Raw genomic sequence first — 6859 nt, forward strand, 5'->3', positions numbered from 1 at the left:
TAACATCTGAAAGTATCGATAATTAATACCAAAGGAATTATGATTTCCAGGTTGGGGTATCATAATCAGATGCTACGATCAAATACAAGTAAGATGGATGGACTTAGATGGACAATCAGTCAAGGTTGATTTGTCGAGATCCAGCTCTGTTTGGAAGGACGTCTGGGCCGAAAAGATAATTTATGAGTATCAACAGATGATTGTGCGCATTCACGCAAAGGTAGAATCAATAAGATCACAGGAAAATCACAAAGGGTTTTAAACGAATGCGGCTATACATATGGATTTAACCATAATGCAAGCAGGTGAGAAAGGTCAAGAGCAATAGGTTACTGGGAATTCCAAAATATCAAATAGCAATTTGAAGAACTTTTGAAACCCATGATAACTGATAATTGACGAATCCCCGATAAGATAATTTGTTGCATCTCGTAAAAACAAGAGCAATTGGAAAATAAAGTATGAACGACATTTGTATGCAGTCATCCATAAGGGTTGACGGAGGAAGGGAAATCACAAAAGCGATGAGCACCAGTTCTCAAGAGAACATCAAAGAATATCTTCGGGGTCTTCTGATGAATCAAGCTATCGTCTAGAATGCGGGGCTCTCCGGAAGGAAGTATTTACGAGAACCTAGAGTTAGAGTTAGTAAATTCTTTAACCTGAAAGAGAAGAGAGAGTAGAACCCAGAGTATAGAAAAGGATTAAAAGATACTAATACCAGCCAATTGAGATGTGGGCCCGTAAGCCACAACATCAGTGTTAGTAAAGTTTTTCAAACACCATACTCAACTTTGACCAAGGAGTTGGAAAGGGGGCTACCTATAGGCCGTCGGCTCTAATACCAACTTGTGACGCCCTCGATTTAATCGTACGCTAATCATACACGCAAATGCGTACGATCAAACTCAAGGACTCACGGGAAGATATCACAATACAACTCTAGACACAAATAAAATAATATAAGCTTCAAATTACAAGCCAGGGGCCTCGAGGGCTAGAATACAGAAGCTCGAAAAACACACGAGTCAGCGGAAGCAACAATATCTGAGTACAGACATAAAACATGGGGGTGCCTTAGAGGAGGCTAGCACAAATGAAACACGATCGAACGAGGCGAGGCCTCCTGCCTGGGAGCCTCCTAACTACTCCTGGTCTTCAGCGGCCTCCACGAAGAAGTCGCCATCGGGGTGGCAACCGTCGGCAGGAAACTCCATCTCCTGGGCTCCATCATCTGGTTGCAGCAACGGATCAAGGTGTTGGAATTATGCCCTAGAGGCAATGATAAATAAGTTATTATTATAATTCCTGTGTCAAGATAATCGTTTATTATCCATGCTATAATTGTATTGAATGAAGACTTAGATAAATGTGTGGATACATAGACAAAACACCGTCCCTAGCAAGCCTCTAGTTGGCTAGCCAGTTGATCAAGGATAGTCAGGGTCTTCTGGCTATGAGCAAGGTGTTGTTGCTTGATAACTGGATCACATCATTGGGAGAATCATGTGATGGACTAGACCCAAACTAATAGACGTAGCATGTTGATCGTGTCATTTTGTTGCTACTGTTTTCTGCGTGTCAACTATTTATTCCTATGACCATGAGATCATATAACTTACTGACGTCGGAGGAATGCTTTGTGTGTATCAAACGTCACAACGTAACTGGGTGGCTATAAAGATGCTCTACAGGTATCTCCGAAGGTGTCCGTTGAGTTAGTATGGATCAAGAGTTCAAAGACTGGGATTTGTCACTCCGTGTGACGGAGAGGTATCTCGGGGCCCACTCGGTAATACAACATCACACACAAGCCTTGCAAGCAATGTGACTTAGTGTAAGTTGCGGGATCTTGTATTACGGAACGAGTAAAGAGACTTGCCGGTAAACGAGATTGAAATAGGTATGCGGATACTGACGATCGAATCTCGGGCAAGTAACATACCGAAGGACAAAGGGAATGCCATACGGGATTATATGAATCCTTGGCACTAAAGTTCAAACAATAAGATCTTCGTAGAATATGTAGGATCCAATATGTGCATCCAGGTCCCGCTGTTGGATATTGACCGAGGAGTCCCTCGGGTCATGTCTACATAGTTCTCGAACCCGCAGGATGTGCACACTTAAGGTTCGACGTTGTTTTATGCGTATTTGAGTTATATGGTTGGTTACCGAATGTTGTTCGGAGTCCCGGATGAGATTACGGACGTCACGAGGGTTTACGGAATGGTCCGGAAACGAAGATTGATATATAGGATGACCTCATTTGATTACCGGAAGGTTTTCAGAGTTACCGGGAATGTACCGGGAATGACGAATGGGTTCCGGGAGTTCACCGGGGGGGCAGCCCACCCCGGGGAAGCCCATAGGCCTTAGGGGTGCCGCACCAGCCCTTAGTGGGCTGGTGGGCAAGCCCAGAGAGGCCCCTGCGCAGGAGATAAGAAAATCAAAGAGAAAAAAAAGGGGGAGTGGGAAGGAAGGGAAGGACTCCACCTTCCAATCCTAGTTGGACAAGGATTGGAGGAGGAATCCTCCTCCCCCCATCGGCTGAACCCCTTGGGGCCTCTTGAGCCCCAAGACAACGCTCCTCCCCTCCCACCTATATATACGGAAGTTTTAGGGCTGATTTGAGACAACTTTTGCACGGCAGCCCGACCACATACATCCACGGTTTTTCCTCTAGATCACATTTCTGCGGAGCTCGGGCGGAGCCGTGCTGAGATTAGATCACCACCAACCTCCGGAGCGCCGTCATGTTGCCGGAGAACTCATCTACCTCTTCGTCTCTCTTGCTGGATCAAGAAGGCCGAGATCATCGTCGAGTTGTACGTGTGTTGAACGCGGAGGTGCCGTCCGTTCGGCACTAGATCGTAGGACGGTTCGTGGGATGGTTCGCGGGGCGGATCGAGGGACGTGAGGACGTTCCACTACATCAACCGCATTTATTAACGCTTCTGCTGTGCGATCTACAAAGGTACGTAGATCGGAAATCCCCTCTCGTAGATGAACATCACCATGATAGGTTTTCGTGCGCGTAGGAAAAATTTTTGTTTCCCATGCGATGTTCCCCATCAGTGGCATCATGAGCTCGGTTCATGCATAGATGTCTTCTCGAGTAGAACACAAAAGTTTTTGTGGGCGGTGATGTGCGATTTGCTGCCCTCCTTAGTATTTTCTTGATTCCGCGGTATTGTTGTATCGAAGCGGCTCGGACCAACATTACTCGTACGCTTACGAGAGATTGGTTTCATCACTACGAGTAACTCCGTTGCTCAAAGATGACTAGCGGGTGTCGGTTTCTCCAACTTTAGTTGAATCGGAATTGACCGAGGAGGTCCTTGGATGAGGTTAAATAGCAATTCATATATCTCCATTGTGGTGTTTGCGTAAGTAAGATGCGATCCTACTAGATACCCATGGTCACCACGTAAAACATGCAACAACAATTAGAGGACGTCTGACTTGTTTTTGCAGGGTATGCTTGTGATGTGATATGGCCAACGATGTGATGTGATATATTGGATGTATGAGATGATCATGTTGTAATAGATAATATCGACTTGCACGTCGATGGTACGGCAACCGGCAGGAGCCATAGGGTTGTCTTTAAACTAACGTTTGTGCTTGCAGATGCGTTTACTATATTGCTAGGATGTAGCTTTAGTAGTAATAGCATGAGTAGCGCGACAACCCCGATGGCTACACGTTGATGGAGATCATGGTGTGGCGCCGGTGACAAATAAGATCGTGCCGGTGCTTTGGTTATGGAGATCAAGAAGGACGTGATGATGGCCGTATCATGTCACTTATGAATTGCATGTGATGTTAATCCTTTTATGCACCTTATTTTGCTTAGAACGACGGTAGCATTATGAGGTGATCTCTCACTAAAATTTTAAGACGAAATTGTGTTCTCCCCGACTGTGCACCGTTGCTACAGTTCGTCGTTTCGAGACACCACATGATGATCGGGTGTGATAGACTCAACGTTCACATACAATGGGTGCAAAACAGTTGCACACGCGGAACACTCGGGTTAAGCTTGACGAGCCTAGCATGTGCAGACATGGCCACGGAACACATGAGACCGAAAGGTCGATCATGAATCATATAGTTGATATGATTAGCATAGGGATGCTTACCACTGAAACTATCCTCAACTCACGTGATGATCGGACTTGAGCTAGTGGAATTGGATCATGAACCACTCAAATGACTAGAGAGATGTACTTTTTGAGTGGGAGTTTAGCAAGTAATTTGATTAAGTTAAACTCTAATTATCTTGAACATAGTCTAAGTCCACTTTGAATATATTTGTGTTGTAGATCATGGCTCATGCGACAGTCACCCTGAATTTTAATACGTTCCTAGAGAAAGCTAAGTTGAAAGATAATGGAAGCAACTTTGTAGACTGGGCTCGTAATCTTAAGTTGATCCTACAAGCTGGGAAGAAGGATTATGTCCTTGATGCTGCGCTAGGAGATGAACCACCCGCTACGGCTGACCAAGATGTTAAGAATGCTTGGTTAACACATAAGGAGGAGGACTCGGTAGTTCAATGTGCAGTCTTGTATGGCTTAGAGCCGAGACTTCAACGTCGCTTTGAGCATCCTGGAGCATTTGAGATGTTCCAGGAGTTGAAGTTTATCTTTCAGAAGAATGCCCGGATCGAGAGGTATGAGACCTCCGATAAATTCTATGCTTGCAAAATGCAGGAGAATTCGTCTGTCAGTGAACACGTGCTCAAAATGCATGGGTACTCAAACCGTCTAGCTGAGCTGGGGATTGAACTCCCGCAAGAGGCTATCACTGACAGAATTCTTCAATCACTGCCGCCAAGCTATAAGGGCTTTGTGTTGAACTACAACATGCAAGGGATGAACAAGTCACCCGGCGAGTTGTTCGCGATGCTGAAAGTCGCAGAGTCAGAACTCCGTAAAGAACATCAAGTGTTGATGGTGAATAAGACCGCTAGTTTCAAGAGAAACGGCAAAGGAAAGAAGGGTAATTCAAAGAAGAGCGGCAAACTTGTTGCCAATCCGACGAAGAAACCCAAAGCTGGACCTAAGCCTGAAACGGAGTGCTATTATTGCAAGGGTATGGGTCACTCAGAGTGCAACTGCCCCAAGTATCTGGCTGATAAGAAGGCGGCCAAAGAAAAATCAGGTATATTTGATATACATGTTATTGATGTGTACTTAACCAGCTCTCGTAGTAGTGCCTGGGTATTCGATACCGGTTCTGTTGCTCATATTTGCAACTCGGAACAGGAACTGCGGAATAGGCGAAGGCTGGCGAAAGATGAAGTGACGATGCGCGTAGGAAATGGTTCCAAGGTTGATGCAATCGCCGTCGGCACAGTTTCACTTCAGTTACCATCAGGATTAGTTATGAACTTGAATAATTGTTATTTAGTGCCTGCGTTGAGCATGAACATTATATCTGGATCTTGTTTATTGCGAGACGGTTACTCGTTTAAGTCACAAAATAATGGTTGTTCTATTTCTATGAGTAATATCTTTTATGGTCATGCACCCAATGTGAGAGGATTGTTCATATTGAATCTTGATAGTGATAATACACATATACATAACATTGAGACCAAAAGAGTTAGAGTTAACAATGATAGCGCCATGTTTTTGTGGCACTGCCACTTAGGTCATATTGGTGTAAAGCGCATGAAGAAACTCCATACCGATGGACTTTTGGAGTCACTTGACTTTGATTCACTTGACACGTGTGAACCATGCCTTGTTGGGGAACGTCGCATGGGAAACAAAAATTTTCCTACGCGCACGAAGACCTATCATGGTGATGTTCATCTACGAGAGGGGATGAGCGATCTACGTACCCTTGTAGATCGTACAGCAGAAGCGATTAGAGATCGCGGTTGATGTAGTGGAACGTCCTCACGTCCCTCAATCCGCCCCGCGAACAATCCCGCGATCAGTCCCACGATCTAGTACCGAACGGACGGCACCTCCGCGTTCAGCACACGTACAGCTCGACGATGATCTCGGCCTTCTTGATCCAGCAAGAGAGACGGAGAGGTAGAAGAGTTCTCCGGCAGCGTGACGGCGCTCCGGAGGTTGGTGATGATCTTGTCTCAGCAGGGCTCCGCCCGAGCTCCGCAGAAACGCGATCTAGAGGAAAAACCGTGGAGGTATGTGGTCGGGCTGCCGTGGAAAAGTCGTCTCAAATCAGCCCTAAAACCTCCGTATATATAGGTGGGAGGGAGGGGAGGAGGCAGCCTCAAAACCTAAAGGTTTGGCCGAAATTGGAGGTGGAGGAGTCCTACTCCAATCCTACTTGGAGTAGGATTCCACCTTCCCACTTGGAAACTCTTTCCACCTTGTGTTTTTTCCTTCTCAAGCCTTATGGGCCTTAGTGGGAACTTATTCCAGCCCACTAGGGGCTGGTTTATCTCTTCCCATAGCCCATGAGACCCCTTGGGGCGTGACACCCCTCCCGATGGTCCCCGGCACCCCTCCCGGCACTCCCGGTACACTACCGATGAGCCCGAAACTTTTCCGGTAATGCACGAAAACCTTCCGGTAACCAAATGAGGTCATCCTATATATCAATCTTCGTTTCCGGACCATTCCGGAAACCCTCGTGACGTCCGTGATCTCATCCGGGACTCCGAACAACATTCGGTAACCAACCATATAACTCAAATACGCATAAAACAACGTCGAACCTTAAGTGTGCAGACCCTGCGGGTTCGAGAACTATGTAGACATGACCCGAGAGACTCCTCGGTCAATATCCAATAGCGGGACCTGGATGCCCATATTGGATCCTACATATTCTACGAAGATCTTATCGTTTGAACCTCAGTGCCAAGGATTCATAT

Source organism: Hordeum vulgare, chromosome 7H, assembly GCF_904849725.1.
Source record: "Hordeum vulgare subsp. vulgare chromosome 7H, MorexV3_pseudomolecules_assembly, whole genome shotgun sequence".
Lineage (NCBI taxonomy): Eukaryota > Viridiplantae > Streptophyta > Magnoliopsida > Poales > Poaceae > Hordeum > Hordeum vulgare.